Consider the following 22282-nt stretch of genomic DNA (forward strand, 5'->3'; position numbering starts at 1 on the left):
AGGAAATCTCCACTAACTCATTTATGATGTTGGTACGCAATGACCAGAGCAATAAATGCCCTCCAAAACTATTGTCATAATAAATAGATAGTACTTTGGTTTGAAACCTTATGTTCCATTCTCAGTTGTCTTGATTTTGTAACATGACACTTGTTGAATGCAATAAATGAATCTCAAATTGAAGCAACAAGTTGAAAATTCAACAAACCAGCTTGGCCTTGGTTTAATCACAGAAATGTTATGGCAAAGAAGGTGGCCATTTGGCCCAATGTGTCTGTTCCGGCTCTACAAATGAGTAACTCACCTAGTTCTGTTCTCCTGCCTTCTCCCCATAATCCTGCACATTTTTAAAAAAAAGTAACAGTCTTCCCTTTTGAATGCTTCAGTTGAACCTGCCTCCACCACACTGTCGGGCAGAGCATTCTAGATAGACCCTAACCACTCACTGCATGAAAAAGTTTTTCCTCATATCACTATTGTTTCTTTTACTAATTACTTTAAATCTGTGCCCCCTTGTTCTCAATCTTTTCACGAGTGGGAATAGCTTAAATTTAACAGTTTAAAGGACGTGCAGGTATAGACATTAGGGTGGAGGACTGTGACATATCAGAGGAAATTAACAAAGAGAGAGAGAGGAGGTATTAGCGGGTTTAGCAGCCTTAAAAGTGGATAAATCCGCAGGCCTGGATAAGATGTATCCCAGGCTGTTGAGTGAGGCAAGGGAAGAAATATCAGTAGCCTTGGCAGTAATTTTCAATTCCTCTCTGGCCACAGGTGAGGTGCCAGAGGATTGGAGGACTGCTAACGTTGTCCCATTTTTAAAAATGGGAGGAAGGGATAGACCAGGAAATTACGGGCCAGTCAGTCTAACCTAGGTGGTGGGGAAGTTATTCGAAAGAATTCTGAGGGACAAAATATATCTGCAGTTGGAGAGACATGGATTAATCCGGGATAGTCAGCATAGATTTGTTAAGGGAAGATCATGTTTGACAAATTTGACCAAATTTTTTGAGGAGGTAACCAGGAATATTGATGAGTTTACTACATTTGATGTGGTCTACATGGACTTTAGCAATGCTTTTGATAAGGTCCCTCATGGCAGACTGGTCAAGAACGTAAGAGCCCATGGGATCCAAGGCAAAATGGCACATGGGATCCAAAATTGGCTGAGAGGCAGGAAGCAGAGGGTAATGGTGGAGGGATGTTTCTATGATTGGAAGCCTGTTTCCAGTGGGGTTTTGCAGGGCTTGGTGCTCTGGCCCTTACTGTCTGTGGTGTACATAAGTGAATTGGACTTAAATGTAGGGGGTATGATCAAAAAGTTCGTGGATGACCTGAAAATTGGTAAGGTGGTAAATAGTGAAGAGGATGGCCGTAAACTGCAGGAGGATATCAATGGACTGGTCAGGTGGGCAGAGCAATGGCAAATGCAATTCAACCTAGATAAGTGTGAGGCAATACATTTGGGGAGGGCTAACAAGGCAAGGGATTACACTATGAAGGATAGGACCCTGAAAAGTACTGAAGATCAGAGGAACGTTGGTGTGCATATCCGTGGATCCCTGAGGATAACTGGGCAGGTGGATAAGGTGGTTAAGCAGGCATATGGGATACTTGCCTTTATTAGCCAAGGCATAGTATACAAGAGCACTGAGGTTATGCTGGAACTGCATAAAATGCTGGTTAGGCCACAACTAGAGTACTGCATGCAGTTCTGGTCACCACATTATAGGAAGGATGTGATTGCACTGGAGAGGGTGCAGAGCAGATTTACCAGGATGTTGCCTGAGGGTCTGAGCTATGAGGAAAGATTGGATAGGTTGGAGTGGTTTTCCTTGGAGTAGCAAAGGTTGAGAGGGGATCCTGATAGAGCTGTATAAGATTATGAGGGGCATAGAAAGGCATTTTTCCCATTAGTGGAGGGGTCAGTAACCAGGGGGCATAGATTTAATGTAAGAGTTAGAAGGCTGAAGGGAGTTGAGGAGAAATGTTTTCACCCAGAGGGTGGTGGGAGTCTGGAATTCACTGCCTGAAAGGGTGGTTGAGTCAGAAACTCTTGTAACATTTAAGAAGTATTTAGATATTCAATTGTATTGCCATAGCCTCCAGGCCTATGGGCCAAGTGCTGGAAAATGGGATTAGTGTTGTCAATTCTTTGTTGACTGGCGTGGACACAATGGGCCAAATGGCTCCTTCTGTGCTGTAAACATCTGAGTCTGAGTTTCTCCCTGTAAGTCCATGCCCTCTTGTTCTCTATGTTTTCACGAGTGGGAACAGTTTCTCCCTTTCTACTCTGTCCAGACCCATTATGATTTTAAATACCTCTATCAATTCTCCTCTGAGCCCCCTTTTCTCTAAGGAAAACAGTCCTAACTTCTCCAATCTATCTTCATAACTGAAGTACTTCATCCCTGGATTATTCTCATAAATGTTTTCTGCACTCTTTAATAGTTTCTTTTGTTTGATCTTCTAGTGAACAGGAAAGAGATGATACTAATGTGTGTGTAGATTGTTTAAACAGTTGACTTCATCAAAACTGGCTTGAATAAATTAAGAGACCAAGCCTTTCTTTGCTGAGAGAGTTTATTGACTTTGTCCAGCATCAACACTCCTCACCCACACCCAGTGCCCCAGCTATCCCCTGTTAGTGTTCAGTTACCCATTGCCTGTTTTCCTTAATCCCTGTTTTCTTTAAATCTTTTGAAAACTTAAGAACACTTTTTAAAACTTATCAAAAAGAAACAAAATTATATTTCTTTTCATCTATGTTTAACATTATGGTACAGGCAACCATTAATAGATCTCATATGCCCCCTTTAAACATATTTTTCTTCTTTACCATGTATAAATAATCATGAAGCAATCAAAGAAAGTATTGGCTTTCCATATCCTCATTATCATACAATGCATCCCTCCTTCAGTACATCTAATAATTTCTTGGAGCACGCACCTTTCTTAAAACACTCTGACAATTGGTGACTTGCATCCACCCATTTTATTTTTGAAATCTTTCTTCTTGCCAACATTTCCTTTGCCAGCAACGTCAATCCCCAACCTTTTATCAGTGACACCATTTGTCGAATGAACATTGTACAAAAGAGATCAATTATCCACATAGTATTCTATGGGCAAACTTTTCTTAGATTGCCCCTTGTATAGGATTTCCTTCAGTATATTAGATAAGTGCACCCCTATATCTGTTGCTCCTACTAATGTGTTTTTCAGCAACTAAGGTGCTTTTAACAACCATTTTTATTTTCTTTTTGCTTTCCAGGCCAATGGATAAGCATGTATTATTCTTTCCCAACAAGAATATGATAAACCCTGCTGTGTTAGAATATCCATCTGGAAGATTGGCATGTGAAGCATTGCTAAAAATGATTAACCTCATATTTTCTGGATTACCCAAGGCTGGAAACTTCATTTCCCTGAATTTAATCTTTTAATGTTTGATTTGCTTTCAGAACTTCCTCAACTGTGGCACCTCTCATAGTAGCACTCTGTTCCGATATGTAATAAGTGGCATTAGGCCTAGTCTGAGTACACAACTGGTTCAACTGTTCAATCAAACTTCTTAATTGCTCTGTTTCTTCCTTGGATGTAAGATCCTCTTTTTGTGAGGACTGGCATGATTTATTGAGATGCGATTGATATTTTTTAGCTAAGATTATTGATTCAAGGTCACTGCTGACTTATTCTGCTTAATGTTTAATGTTATTTATTTAAAGGCCCCTGAAGCTTGAATTCCGACCTTAAATTCTTTCTTTATTTTATGTGTCACCCATTGCTCAAATTCTGCAGAACCTCCCCAGGGAAAATCATCAAGGTGCATCTTAAAGGTGCTTGCTAATTTCTCTTTGTAATACCGATAGAACATTGCAGAGTATGCTTTCAGCTGACCCCAACAAGTTTTCAGCAGGATGGATCTAACTGAGAAATACAGTGCCCTTGTTGCATCATTCAGCCCATAAACGCACTTGATTAATTTTCACAGTTTCCCTTCTATATCACCACTCTCTTTAGGTGGTTTAAAAAATACTTCCCTTTGAAATTTCTCATCCTGCAAAAAAAATGCAGCTTTTATATCAATCGATTTACATTCCCAGGAATATGTTGCTAAAAGGGCTGACAAAATTCAAGCTCAACTTTTTCCTGCAGTGAGTCCACTCTGACATCTTGATCACCAAACCTTTCTTTGAAACCCCAAGACATTAGTCTAGCTTTAGCCTTATATGTGCCATCAGGAAGTACTTTTTCTGTGTATATCCACCTGTGTGATAACGCTGGCTGTCCCTTGTCTGGCATTTCGGTGTATACGCCAAATTCTTTCCAACTTCCCAACTCTTGTTTGGCATCCTTTATCAACTTATCTTTTAATTTATTAGTAGCTACTAAATCATCTTGATCATAAGGGCTTCTAATTCTAGTAGCATTCCTAGCCTGTTCTATGGTCCTTGTTCTTGTCAAACTACAACTCTACTCGCCCTTCAATTTCTTTCTGGACTACTGCTACATGGTCTCTCCCTCCTACAATCAGAGTCCCTTTTGCAAGTCCGCAATCTTTTCCTAGGGCCATGATTACTTCCCGATCCACTTTCAGATGCACACTGTGTTTTCTGTCCTTCCACATCTTTACCTCATTTTGCCAATCCACGGGTGTTTGTCCACCATCTTGCACATTCAGCCAATGTTTGTATTTGCCGGTGGATCTTCCTGCCCTCCCTTTAATGATGGCATCCTTCCATTCACTGGCCCCTACTGGCATACATATTACACTAATGCCAACTTTGGGTAGTTGTCCTTTCGGATAAATAGCCTTATCCTGTGCATCAGTGTTACTATGTTCATATTCACTCAGCCCTTTATCTTCCATAATCTGTGTATGTGAAGTGCAGGGTGCCTCTTTACTTCCAATTACCAGTTCAGATTCTGTAAATGTATAATCAGTGCCAATTAGCCTCGAAGAATGTACCTTAACAGTTTGATTTGCCATGTTGTAAAATTGCTATTTTACCATCACTGCCTATAACCTTACCCAAGCCTTTCCATTCTTTCTGCTCTTCTCTTTTGCAATATACAATATCCTCTGGATTAAAGTTTATGTCGGGCCTTATGCAGTGCCGTAAGGCTCGCCAAATTTTCTCCAAAACCTCAGCCTTGATAAATGCCTTTCTCCTTGCATGCAGGGCATTCAAATGCACAGAAAAAACTGAACTAATCGCAGTTCTTTCCAAGGCCAGGGGATGATCCCACATCACTGAAGGTGTATCTGGACTTTTCCCATAAACTAATTGATAGGGACTGTAGCCCCATTTGAAGTGAATTCTTCGCGTCGACTGCCCAATCCAGGGCAGATGTCAGTTTATAGCTTGGTTGGTCAGCTAAGGTTTATCAATTACTGCATGATTTATTTCATAAACCCCATCACTAAAGAGACTTTCCACTGCTGTGTTCATTGCTATGATGTTTGTAGTTTCTCACACACCTTTAAATTCATCGTAGGCAAATTACCCCCCCCCCCTCCACCGTCAGTTAGGAATGTAGTCAGCGCTCCCAGTCCAGCTCCTCTCCACTTTTCCATTATCTTGTCCACAATTACCTTTTTGTTGTTACTATATATTACTGTTGATGTACTGAATATTGTTACCATGTCTATGAAGTGCAAGAGAAAAATATTTTGGCCCTTGTCCCATACCTTCAAGTCCATTGAAACAATTTCATTGAAATCTGTTGTCAGTGGGAGACTTACTACAGGTCGTGATGGTGTTCTCCTATGTTTTTTTCAACATATCACTTACTGATATCTTCTATAAGTTTAGTATATTCATTGCCCATTACCCCTGCATTCTTTGGTATAGTTTTTAACCTATGACAAGCTGGATGGATAAACTACCAATGTAGTTTTAAAACAATTTGCCGTTTTTCCTCTAAACTTCTACCCCTGATGTTATCAGCACTTCAACATTGTGATTAGAAATGTTAGGCCTTGTTAAGGGGATACAATAATGTCCCAGTAGTGTAAACTGTAAATCTACAGATTTCCCAAAAACAATTGCCTTATCGTGTTCCATATCTAATTTCATTTGAGCCTTTTTCATAGTTGGTTTACCACAACAGTAAGGATATTTGACTGGACGTTACATCTGTGCTGATAACATGGTTTACCCTAGCTATTTTACACAGAATCACTACTCTCGTAAGTGATTTTAACATGTTATCATCGTTGAACCTGGAGTAAGGAGAACTTTCATATTCCTTAACCTTACTTTGGTCTTTAGTATTTAGAGAATTTAGCCAATCCACTCCACATACTGTGGACATGCACCCACTGTCTAGCACAGCACAATTGAATGAGTCTGCACTAGAATACCCATTACTAGATTAAAGCTTCTGGTGACGTGTACAATTCCTTCTGACTGACCAGCATCATCATCATCTTTTCCTTCCTGGTCATGCAATATTTCACAAATGCTGTTATTTCATTTTGGATAATTCATCGCATAATGATATTTCAAGTGACATCTGAAATATCATTTGCCATTCCTTCGTTATTCCTGGGGTTCATTCTCCTGCCATAATTCCCTAATTCTTGACATCTGTTAGAGCTACCTCATTTCTTTTGTTTCTGATGGTTCTTTAATATTGACGCTTGCGCCCCATATCTAAACAGTCTCAAAACTCTTTCAACATTGAATCCTCCATCTTGTTACTGCGTTAGTGCCATGGAAGTGGCTGGAAATGAATGTTTCCCCCCAAATTTTTTTTAAAACTCTAGACATCTGTTCCAGAAGTGCATCTCTTTCTGAGAATCTAACTCCAGTCAAAACCAGGAGCCTATCCTTGTGATACTGTAGGACAATCCAATAATTTGAAAGCAAGCACTGAATTAGGGATCTCCAAATAGAATTTCTGCAATCTGTTAGATAACCTGTTAAATTCCATGATATATTCTTCTTTGGAATAATAGTCCATCCTTCGAAATTTATCAAAATCTGAGCATGCTTCATCTGCATTTAACAGATCGTTTTTCTTATAAATTTTGTCCATAAATTTTAAGAGATTATCTAAACCTTCCTCAGTGTCCAAATGATGAGTCTCTAGCTCCAAAAAATACTTTGTACCTGATCCTGCATAATTCGTTGGCCTGTGGTAAACACCTCACATCTGCTCACATGATTGAAGCAAAAGTGCCAAGGCCATACCTTGATTTTTCTTTGGTAAGGGCGTAACCCTTGTCCATATGTCCATTTCATTCTTCCATTGGTCATAGGGCTCAGCTTCACAGAACAACAGAGGGAGATCATACCCTGATACTTTAGACTTGATTTCAGCCATTCTTCTCCAAAGTAACTCCAATTGCAATCTTCTGTCTGAAAAGTAGACTCATAGATGTTTCCAGCACAGGAGGAGGCCATACGGCCCATTGTGTCCTCGCTGATTGACAATTGGTTTCCAATTTTACCTTTAGTCCAGCCATGTTCTGCTACCAATTAACATGACTCAAGCCAGTTGAAGTCAAAACTAAGACAGAGCATTTCCTTGCTCAGAGTTTGACTTTGTCCAGTCAACACTTCTCAGTGTCCCAGCTATCCCCTTTTTGTGTTCAAATACCATCAACTGTTTCTCTTAACAATGTAATTGACAAGACATTGACATGGGTGACAGGAATGTTTTGAATAAGCCAAGTGAAACTACCCTTGTCCCAGCTTGTTTCTTTGGTATATATTTGTTTCCGTTAGTATAATTATTTTCATTTAAATCTAGTCTATTAAAGTAATACTAATCTCTAACATCAGTTAGAGAGCAGATGTGCTGAGTTGAATTTTTAGCTCTCCTTTGAAGCAGAAATTCTGGAATGTAGGGATCATGCATGACACATTGTGCTAGTATGAATAGAAAAATTCAAACCAGTTGTTCATACTACAGTTCTATCAAAGGGAGCATTAGGGGTAAGTACAAGGAATGTGATGTACTGACATTGAATGTAGATTATTAGGTTTTTTTTGTTACATCTGTTGACTTATTTAATTGTATTTGTAGATCTCCTATGGGGATTCTTGTATGCTGTGTAGGGAAGTGCATGGGGCTCTCTTAAACTTTGCTTGGAATTCTGTTGAGTAAACAAAGGATTGCTATGTTGGTTATCTGTTTATGGAACAGTCGTTTTCAATTTCATTTTCTTTCAGCCTCTGGTGGCTGCTTTGAGTGACAAAATTCGTTGGCCGTGGTAAACACCTCACATGATTGAAGATAATCATGTATTTAGAAAACTTTGCATATACACAAGCATTTAATTTTGGCAATTTGCAGAAGGTCTTGGGAAGAAGCTCTCCAGTCATGAAAATACAAGATCACTATCGCAATGAATTCACTGGTCCCAGGTGTAAAAGAAACGAGCTATGAGAAAAAATGAGAGAAACTCGCTTATCTAGAGGGTAAACATTTGAGATGGCATTCACTGAGGTAATATAAAATATTGAATATTTTGTAACATAATATATTCAAAATAATTTATTTTCACAAAGTTTCTTTTGAATAATTTGCCACGCAAGGTAAGAGACAAAATATTAGAGGCTTTTTGAGTTGCAGCTTGATACTGGGTCACGAAAATTAAGTTATCAAAGGGGCATGTGCTTCATTGGGCCAAATGGCCTTTCATCATCCTAGGCTTTCTTTATTTTTTCATGATCTGGAATCATAGATTGGTTACAGCACAGAAGGAGGCCATTCAGTCTGTCAAGTATGCCAGCTCTCTTAAAGCAACTCAGCTAGTCCCACTCCCTGCCCTTTTCCCTTTTGCCTTGCAATTTTCTTTTCCCTTTGGGTGTATATCCAATTCCCTTTTGACAGTCACAGTTGAGCATGTGGTGAGGTAGATTCAGACTCTGCATTCAAGATCCTAACCATTTGCTATGTAAAAACATTTTTCCTCATGTCGCCTCTGGTTCTTTCGCCAATCACCTTAAATCAGTGTCCTCCGGGTTCTCAGACCTTCCACCAATGGGAACAGTTTCATCCCATCTACTCTGTCCAGACCCCTAATGATTTTGTACATCTCTATCAAATTCCCTTGTTACCTTTTCTTCTCTAAGGGGAACAACCCTAGCTTCTTCAATCTATCCATGGTTCTAGGGATGAGGGACTTCAATCTCGTAAATCTTTTTTGTACCCTCTCTGAAGCATTCATGTTCTTTTTAAAGTGCAGTTACCAGAATTGGAGACAATACTCCAGTTGAGGCTGAACCAATGCTTTATAAAGGTTCACCAGAATAATTGTATTCTCACCATCAGTAGCCTATTGTTCCTGCTTTATGTGGAAGGCAAATTTATTTATTTATTCGAAATTAGGCATGAATTAAGAATTTGCAAAGACCATCATTGTTTTCCTATCACATTATGCTTTGGAACTGAAGATGAATGTACTTTATAAGGTGAACAGCTCACTCTAATTTTATCCCATTGAAGTGAAAGAGAGATTAAAATAAACTGAAGAGAATTTGGTGTTAAACAAAAATTGCTCATGCTCTGAAGCCATTTTTAATTCAGTCATGGACTCTAATATGCTGAATTAACTGCCACTTTATAATTTGTAGTTGCCATTTATAAATCTCCCCACCCCCACTCCCAAAAATGTTAAATGTTGTTGGTATGCTCCATTTTTTTGTTGACCATGCACCTCCTAAATGATCATATTTATGGGTTGTGGTGGTGTACTAGTTATTTATTGGACCACTAATCTAGAGGCTTGGATGAACAATTGAGAACATGAGTCATCATCCCACTTTGCCAGGTTAAGAATTTTAGTTTGTGTAAAAAGAATCTGGAACTAAAAAGGTGGGACAGTAGAAGTGACCATTGAAGCTGTTGTTTTCTTGTACAAACCCAACAAGTTCATTGATATTCTTTATGGAAGGGAAATCTTGATTCAAATTCACACCAACATAAATGACTGCCCTCTGAAGTGGCCAAGCAAGCTGAAACAGACTGCTGCAAAATGGCGTTGTGAGGCCATCTGCACCATACTGAGTTCAGTGATCCAAGAAAGTGCGTCACTATCTTCGGAGGGCAACTAGGGAACAGCAATAAATGTTAACTGTGCATTTTTCTTTAAAAACTTGTTTCTTTCATCAAATTTGTAGATTTGCTTTAGTGGCTTATCAGCTTCGGGAACCTAATTAAAAGTAACTTTTTAACTTGTATTTGTGGAACTGTTGTGTCATAGCTGAATACGACACTAGATTTGAAACCGATGAAAGTAATAGAACAATGAAATTCCACTTTTATTATCTTGCCTGTGATGTTTGGCATTCCTAAAGGCACAATTCGAGAGAAGACAGAATTTTCCAGCAAATCTCTCAAAATGCCAATAGAGGGAATGTTTGTGTACAGGTAAGCCTGATATGGCTGGAGTTGTATCCAAAATGTCTTTTAACTTTAACTTCAATATGAGTCAAAAGTATCCATTAGGGTGGAAATTAGTGAGCTCCACAAATGACAAGTGGAGGGGCTGGTCATGTGGATTGCAGAGTTGGGGAAGCACTTCTGCTCCTCCTAGTTCCAGAAGAATGCTTTATGTAATATTTAAATTTACACATCGGTAACAGCCGCTGAAGAATTGAGTAGAGCAGGCCTGGTACCTGTTGTGCTCAATCCAAGCCAATTACCACCTGGAGGCCAATTTATTTGCTTATTATCTCATCTGTAGGACAGAGCTTTTGAGGCTGTCACTATTGTTCAGAGGGGGAGGGAGAATTGGAGGGAAAGTACTTCTAGTGATTAACCACAGAAGGATAATAGCAAATTTTTGGGTAGCTCGTCCTTCGAGTTGGGAGTGGTATATTTTGTATGATGACTCAGGAAAATGGAAATGGAGCAAGGTTTAACTAAAAACTGATCAGTCACATTATTTTTATGATTAAAAAAACAGATGAAACATCAAAGGACAAATATATCTATCTTTGGACTAATCACTTCTTGTATGGTAATATGATCATAGCACTGGATGAAATTTGACAGGTAACATTGTAAACCCAGACTCTGAACTCATCTAAAGAGCGAGCCCATCTTTGTAGTTTTGAACAGCCCTCCAATACCCTTATTTATAAGAAACACTAATCTGAAGTACGTGTAATACACCCTTGAAGTTCTGACAAGCATGCACAGACAGCTTCAATATATACAGTTAATCAGCTGATTGGAATTAACTCCAGTGACCTGATTCAGTAGTTTCAGGGAAACACTGGCATGATCAATTTCAGTTTGCAGTTACCTGCTTTGTGGACCTTTGGGGGAAGGGGGAAAGCGCAGCCTGTGATGGAACAATGAACAGGTAATGACAGTCCAAAACAAAACAAAAACAGAATTACCTGGAAAAACTCAGCAGGTCTGGCAGCATCGGCAGAGAAGAAAAGAGTTGACGTTTCGAGTTCTCAGTTCTGTTGAAGGGTCATGAGGACTCGAAACGTCAACTCTTTCTTCTCCGCCGATGCTGTCAGACCTGCTGAGTTTTTCCAGGTAATTCTGTTTTTGTTTTGTTTTGGATTTCCAGCATCCACAGTTTTTTGTTTTTATCTAGGTAATGACAGTCTGCTGTCAAAAACCCCGCAAAGTCTGGCTATTGTGTTGCTTTTCCTCCAAGTTCAGCTCCTGTTGTTCTTTCCCACCACCAAACCCCTCCCCCCCACCCACCAAGTTCCACTCTCTTTGCCCTCGTAAAAAGTCCCAGTACCTAGCTGGCTAACAGTCTTGCCTGTTCCCTTTTCTTTCTTACATGCTCCCGCCCAACAGCTCAGTCATTTCAAACCTCCCCAATTGTCTGATCCCCACTGTCCACAATTAATTACTGCCCACATTGCCAATCTTCGTGACTCCAAGCTTATTACCCAAGTGTTTACAGCCACCCTTCATACTTCTTGCTTATCCTCAACTTCCTATCATTTCGCAATATCCGTTACCCTCTGTCAAATATGATTCACATCCATTTCTTCTAACTCTCCTCAATAATATGACTCTTAGTACTTCCAGAGCTCTCCTGTGTTCTTTTTTTAAGATAGTTCCCAAGCATCAGAAATGTCTTCCATCAAGTCAATATACCTAAATCTCAACACGCCTGAGACTACTCCTACCTTGCATCTTTACAATGCTGCCACACTTCAGCATCCTTTTCCACTACTGTTCCCAGACTCTAGTGTCCCAGTCCTCATTGCCACTATTCCTCACTGCTCCTAATCCCACAATCACTATTCCACCCCACTACCATACCCCATGTCTCACAACAAGATCCCTGAGTCACCAGTTCAATTGCTGCCATACTTTGAGGCAACCCTTTTGCACTGATTGGGCTCATTCCCTAAGACCCCCAGGCTCTGCCTTTACCATTGTCCAACCCATTGGCCACAACATCCTCCTCCCATTTCTGATCATTAATTAGGCTGCTCCTGCCAGATCACCTTCTGTATCCTGTCCTTCAAAGTGGGATAAAAGAGTTTATGTCAGTTTGGTGTTATGATCCCAGCTGATGTAACTACTGGACAAGCCAAATCCCAGAGTGGAACCCAGCTTGCTAAATCCTAACTTTTATTTTTTGTTTCGAAACATGGAGGGCAGCTACTGCACTGAGTCACTTCTTGCAACAAAAGAATAAAACATTTATTAAACAAGAAAAGATTAACTATATTACAATACTCCTTCACCCACAACTATACCTTCACAAATATACACAAATTTGTAAGGATAATGCAAGTTACAAAAGCTATCTTATACTCCAATGTTCACAGTAAGTACTCAGACCATGTGAACCAATAGGCAACCTGTGGTCAGGCACACCACACTCTGAAACCAAGTGACTGATGCCACCCCCACACAGATGCTATGGATCTCTCATCAACTCCCACCAGACGCTTGTCACACTGTGAGCTAACTGGTCTCACTGAACTCAGTCTTTCACACAAGGGTTTCCAATCTCCACTCTCCAAGAAGCTGCTTTGGAATCTTCTCCAAAACGATGCTTTCTCTCAGGCGCCTTATACGAGGGTCCACCTACAGTGTTCCGAACTCTCCTTCCTATGTTCCTCCCCCCCTTGAACACCGTGTGCATTCAGACTTTGCCTTCCATATATACACTCTTAAATGCTCAGCTGTGCCAACAAAGCACCACTACTTCACATGCCTATAATAGAATTTCAGAACTTTGGCTGTTTTCTTGGATCTTCAGGCCTCTCACAAGCCTATTTTGCTTTAGGTCTCCAACTTGCAGCTTTCTCCCTTTAAGCTTGCAGCCTTTCTCTGCTACTCACTCTTACCTTCACTTAACAGGAACTTTACCAGATTCTTGTCCTTGCCCTTTGACTTAACTGTAAGGGCTTCTTGGGCCTTCCTCTTTTTCCTTTAGGACCTCTCTCCTGTAGTTCCCTCTCCCAGTAGACTGCTGGTATCTCCCTTGAGATCCAGAATTCACTTGACATTCACTGTTATTTTAACTTTAGAGCAACTAATCTAAGATTCTTAGACTTATTCTCCTCAGTAATCTGCCAGTATGTCAGCGAGAGACATACACTGCTTCCTTCACCTTAGAGCAGAATGACCAACTGAACTCCAACTGCTTTCAGTTTCTTTGTGTCTGTGTGGGGCCTCTCTCTCTGGACCCCTGTTGCTAGGCAGTTTTTTTCCTACCTTGTGTTTGTTTCAACTCCCTTTTCATCTTTTAAGGTGAAACTAAAACTCAAGTTCTCCCTTTCTTAACACACACATGCAGAAATACAAATTAACATAAAGATATACCTCATTTATAACACCCACAAATACAAATATAACTTACCTAAACAAACTTTAGTTCCCAACATTAGGTCGTTTTTGGATCTTCCACAAGTGAAAACATTTTCTCTCTTTTCTACCCTATCAATCCCCTTCATCATTTTCCATTGGGTTACTCTTTTTTTAAAGAAAATATAGCCTTGGCTTGTTCATTATCTCAATCTTGATCATTATAACTCCTCTGTTCCTGTATCATCCTTATCATTTTACATCTTTTCAAGTGCCTCTATATCCTTTATGTAATATGGAGACCAGAACTCTGCACAACAGTACTTGAAATATGATCTAACAAAGTTCTATATAAGGTTAACATACATAAAATCATGGACACAAGTTTCATTATGATTGTGAATTTAACTCTGATGCAATATTAGACTTATTGTTTTTTTCTTATATTGGTATTCTTGCGAAGTGTCCTGATGAGTTCAAGACGCAAAGCTTAGACGCATCTCTTTTTTCAGCATTATTCAAAATCTGTTTTTAATTTCATTTTATGTGATACTGGTTTCCAAAAATTAAGCTACATTGTGATAAAAGCTACATTTTCATCTGAACCAGGAAGATCAGAGTTGAGACAGGACAGTAAATGACTAAATCTTGATGTACCTATTTCCAACATTTGAAATCTAAAGTTTAATTGGTGGGTTTGTTGACATTTCAAACTTCCTGAGTAACTCCATAAGGAAATGGCTGCTGTGGGTTGGAACTGGCAGTTTTGAGGAAAATAACATTGGCATGGGGAAACATGTGGAAATGGACTTATGGTGGTGTGTAGAACTGCGCTTCTATGATTGAAAAGACTAGTTTGGTCTGACAAGATCAGCTTTTTTTTTCTAATTTAATTAGATAATTATGAAGTAGGCTGTAATTAAAATTAACAACTGACTGTTGCATCTATTGTTTTAAATTTAAACTTTTAAAATCTCCATGTATCGCTGTTCTTCCAAAGATGACGTTTCCATTAAGCTGTAGTGGCACCCTGTTGCACCAACAGCTTCTTTGCTGTATATTCTGTGTCTTCAAAGTTGCTGTAGTTGAGGCTTAAGCCTTGCTGCTTTCCTCTGTTCTGACATCCTTCGGCCTGTTTCTTGACTACACGCTGGTATCCACCCAACAGCAGGCAGGGGACTCGCTGTAAGGGAAGCCCCAAAAGTTAACCCTGTCGGGGTTGTTTGAAGGCTTCCAGGGGGGTGTCCCTCGTTCAAGGACACTCAGCACCTGATCGAGGGACATGCCATCGGGAAGGTGGAAAAGCTAGCTGGTGGTCTCTGATTGGCTGACAGCTCTCGGTGAGGGGAAGGAATTTCCACTCCTGGAGTCCTTGATCCTGGGGAAAGTCTGTCACTGCCAAGTTAAGTGCCCAATTGGTACTTATTTGGGCCTCCCCGAAAAGAGGTGAGGTGGAGCTATTGTTGGCTGTCCAGTCAACAGGCGAGCATTCCGTCGCTTCCATTAAATGCTGCCCTTGGTGTGAGTTAAGGCAGCGACAACAGAGTTTTGGATAACCTCAAGTTTGTGGTACATGGAAGGTGTTAAGTCAGCCAGGTATGTATTGGAATAGTCAAGTTCAGAGATAACAAAGGCATGGATGCATTGTATGGTTGCTTTGTTGTGTAGGATACAAAAGACATTGAAGTATTCAACTTTCTCTCAGGCTGTCTGAAAGGTGGCAGTAACATAGCTGGCAAGATTAACTTTCCAAATTCTTTCTTTGTAATTATTGGAACAGGTCAGTAGTATTTAATTATTACATTCAAATCACTGATTATCATGGATGCTTTGTAAATCCTGGTTGTGTTTGTTGACTTTTGACATGCAGTAATTATAATGTATATTAAATTAGCAAATTAGCATCCATTTTATGCTTTCCCTTGTCATTTTCGTCTATTTTCTTCCTATTCTGTGAGATAAATTAAGACAATATGAAGTGTTAGGTGCAGAAGGTGAGCAGAGATTTCAGTCTGCCAGTCTGGCCATCCTGTCAGATTGAAGTACAGTATAGAAAAATAAATACTTTAAAATCTTTCTCTAATGAGTAACCTCTGTGAATTAGGAAATTCACACACCACAGACCACTATATTATTCTTTTGTGTACTTCTATATTGTGCCTTGCTTGATAGAAAATATTTTTTAAGAACATAAGAAGTAGGAGCAGGAGTAGCCATTCAGCCCTTCGAGCCTGCTCTGACATTGACAATGAGATAATTGCTGATTTTCTACTTCAATACCATTTCCTGCACTATCCCTGTATCCCTTGATGTTTTTAATATGCAGAAATCTATCAATCTCAGTCTTGAACATACTCAACAACTGAGCCTCCACAGCCCTCTGGGGCAGAGAATTCCAATGATTCACCACCCCCTGAGTGAAGAAACTCTTCTATCTCAGTCTTAAATAGCCTGCCCCTTATCCTGAGACTATGTCCCTTGGTTTTAGATCCCCCCAGCCAAGGGAAACATCCATCCTGCATCTACTCTGTTGAGCCCTGTAAGAGTTTTGTATATTTGAATGAGATCACTTCTCATTCTTCTAAACTCCAGAGAATAGAGGCCCAATATATTTAATCTTTCTTCATAGGACAGTCCCTCCATCCCAGTAATTAATTCAGTGAACCTTCATTGCACTCCCTCAATGGCAAGTATATTTTTCCTTGAAGATCAAAACTGCACACACTACTCCAGATGTGGTCTCACTAAGGCTCCATACAATTGCAGTAAGACATACGACCATATGAATTAAGAGTTGGAATAGGCCACTCGGCTGCTTGAGCCTGTTTCATCGGTGGAAGCAGAGTTCCAAAGCCTCATGACCCTCAGAGAAAAAATTTCTCCTCATCTGTCTTAAATGAGCAGCCCCATCACTTTAAACAGTGACCCCTAGTTCTAGATTCTCCCAAAAGAGGAAACATCCTTTCCACATCCACCCTGTCAAGACACCTCAGGATCTTATATGTTTCAATCAGATCACCTCTTACTGTTCTAAGCTCCAGCAGTTACAAGCCTAGCCTGTCTAACCTTTCCTCATAAGACAATCCTTCCATTCCAGGTATTAGTGTAGTAAACCTTCTCTGAGCTGCTTCTAACGCATTTTACATCCATCCTTAAATAAGGAGACCAATGCTGTAATGGTACTCCAGGTATGGTCTCACCAATTCCCTGTATAACTGAACTCCCTATGTTGTATTCAAGTCCCCTGCAATAAACAATATCATTCTATTAGCTTTCCTTATTACTTGCTGCACCCGCATGCTAACATTTTGCGACTCATGCACCCAGATCCCTCTGCATCTCGGAGCACTGTAATTCTCTCACCATTTAGATAATATGCTTCTGTGAGAATGGATATTATTTGAAAAAAATATTTTGTGGTATATTGTGTTATTCTGTAAATAAGGCTGTGTGTGTGTTTTTAATTAAGTTGGGCAGAGTTGAAAGGAGTGAGGTTGTCTGGGGTTTGGAAACATGAAAAGGATAAAGGTGTTAAGTTGAGGCACAAGTAAATAGGTTAGATCTAACATTTAAATTTTTAGATAAGTTGGGACGTTGTTTGAATATCAAAGGGGAGTTAGAGGTACCAATAAAAATGTTTGCATCTTGCAAGAGTTCGTAGGTAAACAGTTAGTGGGGATATGATATTTTATTGACCCAAAAGTAAAGACAAGATGGAAACATGAAAGATTTTATTGTTGGAAGGGCTTGAGTTTCAAAGTGACGCATGAGAACAATGAAGCGAAGATGAAAGAGAAAAAAGGTATATTACAGTTACTGGGAATAGCTGTTGAGTGGTTAAGCTTTAGATGTTTTGAGATAGCTGGAGCTGTTGAGAAGTCTTGGGCTGCAGCAAACTGTTTTATTCTGAAGTGAATTCCACCATAAAGTGGAAAAGGGTAAAGGTCATGTGGTACACCTTTATTAAAGCTACGCAGTTTGCCTTGCGCAATATTACTGGATTTCCTATTTAAATATCTATAAGGGAGTGCTGCCTGGGAAGTGTTTACTTGTGGGTTTGACCAAGTAGAGAGTTTTGGGGAATGTTTTGTAAGACTAGTCGTAATTGCATAACTGTCATCTTGTGTGCTTAAGTTTTCTTTCTTTAATCAAACTTTTATGTTTAATTTTTTAAAAACCCAAAAGTTTACTGGACCTCTTACTGCTGAGATTGGTACATTGTCTTCTCGTTATCAGAATACAAAAAAAATGGTTGTGGCCTGTAAGCCAAGTTTCCCTCTGGGATTTGGTTTCCACAGCAGTTAACACTGGCTGTGCTCATAATGCTTCCTTTTTATTTTTCCTTTCAAAATGGGCAATTTCACATTTTCCCACATTATACTCCATTTGTCAGATCTTTGCCCACTCACTTAGCCTTTGTATCCCTTTGTAGCCTCGTTATGTCCTCTTCACAACTTACTTTCCTACCTATCTTTGTATCATCAGCAAATTTAGCAACCATACCTTTGGTCCCTTCATCCAAGTCATTTAAAATAAATTGTAAAAAGTTGGGGTCCCAGCACTGATCCCTGTGGCATACCACCCATTGCATCTTGCCAGCCAGAAAATGACCCATTTATGCCTACTTTGTTTCTTGTTAGCTAGCCAACCTTCTATCTTTGCCAATATGTTTCCATGAGCTACCTACACCATGAGCTTTTATTTTTCGCAATAAGCTTTGATGTGGCGCCTTATCAAATGCCTTCTGGAAATCTAAGTACAGTACATCCACTGGTTCCTCTTTTATCAACAGCATATGTTTCTTCTTCAAAGAACTTCAATAAATTGGTTAAACATGATTTCCCTGTCTCAAAGCCATGTTGGCTCAGGTAAATTGAAGGTGATCAAGCAAAGTGCTCTGCTATAATGTCTTTAATAATTTTCACTATGACAGATTTTAGGTTAACTGACCTGAGGTTCCTGCTTTCTGTCTCCCTTTTTGAATAAAAGAGTTACATTTGCTATTTTGCAATTTAATGGGATCTTACTTGAACTATAGAGAACAATACAACATTTTTTCTTCATTTTTTCATGGGATGTGGGTGTCGCTGGGAAGGTTAGCATTTGTTGCTCAACCCTAATTGCCCTTGAACTGAGTAACTTGCTAGGCCATTTCGGATGGAAGTTAAGAGACAACCACATTACTGTGGGTCTGGTAAGACCAGATAAGGATAGATGCAGGGATGATGTTTCCTCTGGCTGGGGTGGGGGGGGGATCAAGAACATGGGGTCACAAGGATACGGGGTAGGCCATTTAGGACTGAGATGAGGAGAAACCTCTTTACTCAGAGGGTGGTGAACCTATGGAATTTTCTACTACAGAGGGTTGTGTATATTTAAGAAGGAAATCAATATATTTATAGATTCTAAAGGCATCAAGGGGTATGGGGAGAGAGTGGGAGTGTGGCATTGAGATAAAGGATCAGCAATGATCATATTGAATGGCGGAGCAGGCTCAAATGAGCATTTTTTTTTCTATGTTTCTATGGCAGCTTTCCTTCTCTATAAGACTGAGGTTTTTAGGACCGTCAATAGTTGTTTCATGGTCAGCATTGCTGAGACTAGTTTTATGTTCCAGCTTTATTAATTGAATTTAAATTCCACCACCTGCCATCATTGGATTTGAACCCATGCCCCCTGGGCATTAGCCTGGGCCTCTGGATTACCAATCCAGTGATGTTACCACTATGCCACCATCTCACCCTGAACAATACCAAACTATGTTAGTATTGGGTTTAAAGCTATTGTGTTGTGCTAGTAATATTGATCGTTAGTTCATTTTGAGTAGACTGGAATTTGAGTCGGTTTGTTGGGATTGAGTCTTTTGACAATTTGATGCCCAGTTGAGAGCTAGCTGTCACATTAATTCTAATGTATGATTCATAAAGCTTATGAAATGCTCTGACTGGAACATGAACTGTTAATTCTTTTCTGGGATGTTGGAATCCCAGTAGCACCTGTTTAGTATCATAATCAAAATTAATGTTCAAAAAGTTAGTAATTATTAGAACTTACAACAAAATACTGCATTAAACATAATTTTTGTTTTTTTTTGAAATGGACAAATCGGAGAATCAATTAAACCAACATCATTCGCAATGATTTAGAGTGTAACATTCAGATTTTCAACATGATTCATCCATATTTCAGTGCACACTGTTTTACTGTATTAAATTATGGCACATGGGTGTTGGGTTGGATTTAGAAGCTAAAATTAAGGTGTGTATATTGTTTTAACCATTACCCTGCTTAGTGCATACAGTGCATTCAGAGAAATTAATTCAAAGGATTAATACACGTTCTCTTAATTAAGCAAAACTAGCAAAAATATCAAAACTACAAGAAAATATTAATTATTTTTTAAATTTGTTGCCACCGCTGTACAAAGATCAGCATTTGATTAATTACATTACATAATGAGTTTGAAATTGCAGGAGACCATGGTTTGACCTGGGGGACTCCTCCGACAGCTCTATTTAGAGTCAAACTGCATCATTGGCAGTAGCTAAAATATCACGTTTTATCCCGATTTCAAAATGTGAATGTTGTGATTGAACTAAATTGAAAGGAAAATAATTATGTAACACTATTTCATAAATCAAATTTTATTTGTTCAGGACATGCATTTTACTATGTATGCAATATGGATTATGCAGTTTCTCTCTCTGTTCTGCTCTGTCCTGTCCAAAGTAGTTGGGCAAAATTTGTTTGGGGAGGAAAGAGAGATTATAAGTCAGGTTGCAAGGCCAGAGGGCTTTAGGGTAAAGGAGAAAGGATGGTAAAAATGGCAGTTTTGAAAGGAAGGAAGGGAGACAATATCTGATGAGAATCAATGGCCTGGCTCGCCGTGCGCACACAATTGGTGGGCCTGGAAGTGAACGTGAAATGTGCTTCCTTCCGCAATCGGCCCCCAACCACAATTTCATGCTGGCTGGCCAATTAATGGGCAGTGTGAAATGTGCCCTGAGAAAAGTTCGGCGCTGTCAGGGGGTGACAGGAAGAGGGTGGGCACCGAGAATAGTGAGGGTGTGAGTGGCATTTCTAGTGAGCTCCCTGAAGGCAGACAGCTACAGCGGAGCTGCATCAGGGAGCACCAGACCTGTACAAATTAAATAAGAAGAAAAAGAAAAGCAGCAAACTGTGTTTATGCAGCACATTCAAGCACCTGACAGTAGAACTCAAAAAACCTCAGTCACCTGACATCTCCTTTTATTATATTTCACCCTGGACATTTCATCCCGCCCTGGATTGAGGTTGTAGCAAAAATGTGAAGCCTGTCTCACTGGCCAACCATAAAAGTGGATGGGCCATGTAAAATCGCTTTCAGTTGACTCTTTAATGGGGTTAATTGCCCACTTAATTGTTGGTGGGCATGCTTCTGAGTACCACGTCTGCTGAGCGAAATATCATGTGAGTGCGCGATGACATTGGGACACGCGCCTGACATCTCATGTGATTTCGTGCTCTGTCAGGTTGAGCATGCACCTGCTCAAACAACTTAAAATTCTGGCCTGTGATTTGCAGTATTATCTTGTAACTCTTTCGAGTACAAACCCGTTTCCATCTGTTTCAGATGAAGTTACATTGTTTCCTATTGTGAGATTTGAACTCTTGATCTTGGGGTTACAAACCCAGTACCATAACCACTTGGCTACTTAGGCCAAGCATAGTATTATCTTGTAACTCCTTCGAGCAACCCTTTCGAGTACAAACCCGTTTCCATCTGTTTTTCAGATGAAGTTACGTTGTTTCATAGTTTGCCATTGTGAGATTTGAACTCTTGATCTTGGGGTTACAAACCCAGTACCATTACCACTTGGCTATTTAGGCCAAGCATAGTATTATCTTGTAATTCTTTCGAGTACAAACCCGTTTCCATCTGTTTCAGGTGAAGTTACATTGTTTCATAGTTTGCCATTGTGAGATTTGAACTCTTGATAATCTTTTAAATGAAAAGAATTAAACCAAATCAACAAATTTGGGATAAATCAGGCACAGCCCCTAATTCAGGTCAGCCGTAAAACCAAGGACAAAAATTTAAAGGAACCTTACAAACTTTAAATCAAAATGTGATTAAAGGGGTCAACAAAACACCCCAGTCCCCGCGGTGCCCACCGAGCACGGAAGGCCTCGAGCGTGTCAGCAGACACCGCGTGCTCCCTCTCCAGGGACATCCGGCAGCGAACGTAGCCGCGGAAGAGGGACAAACAATCGGGCGGGACTCCCCCGTCGATCACACGCTGCCTGGACCTGTTTATGGCCAATTTGGCCAGGCCCAGGAGCAGGTTCACGAGGAGGTCCTCCTCCTTCCCGACCCCCTTCCGCACCGGGTGCCCATAGATCAGGAGCGTGGGGCTGAAGTGCAAACAAAACATCAATAAAAGGTTTTTCAAATAACTAAAAAGGGAGTGCAGCCTACAACACCCTACGTATACATGGTCCACGGACTCCACAAGATCGCAAAAAGGGCACGTGTCCTGAG

At 40.0% G+C, this 22282-nt stretch overlaps 1 protein-coding gene across 2 annotated transcripts in view; it reads left to right on the plus strand.

The window, feature by feature from the left end:
• The window catches only part of LOC121269194 (rho GTPase-activating protein 23-like), a 506984-nt gene that overhangs the window by 139014 nt on the left and 345688 nt on the right, over positions 1–22282 (plus strand). The window lies entirely within an intron of this gene.

This window comes from Carcharodon carcharias, chromosome 23 (genome assembly GCF_017639515.1).
Source record: "Carcharodon carcharias isolate sCarCar2 chromosome 23, sCarCar2.pri, whole genome shotgun sequence".
In the NCBI taxonomy this organism is placed as follows: domain Eukaryota; kingdom Metazoa; phylum Chordata; class Chondrichthyes; order Lamniformes; family Lamnidae; genus Carcharodon; species Carcharodon carcharias.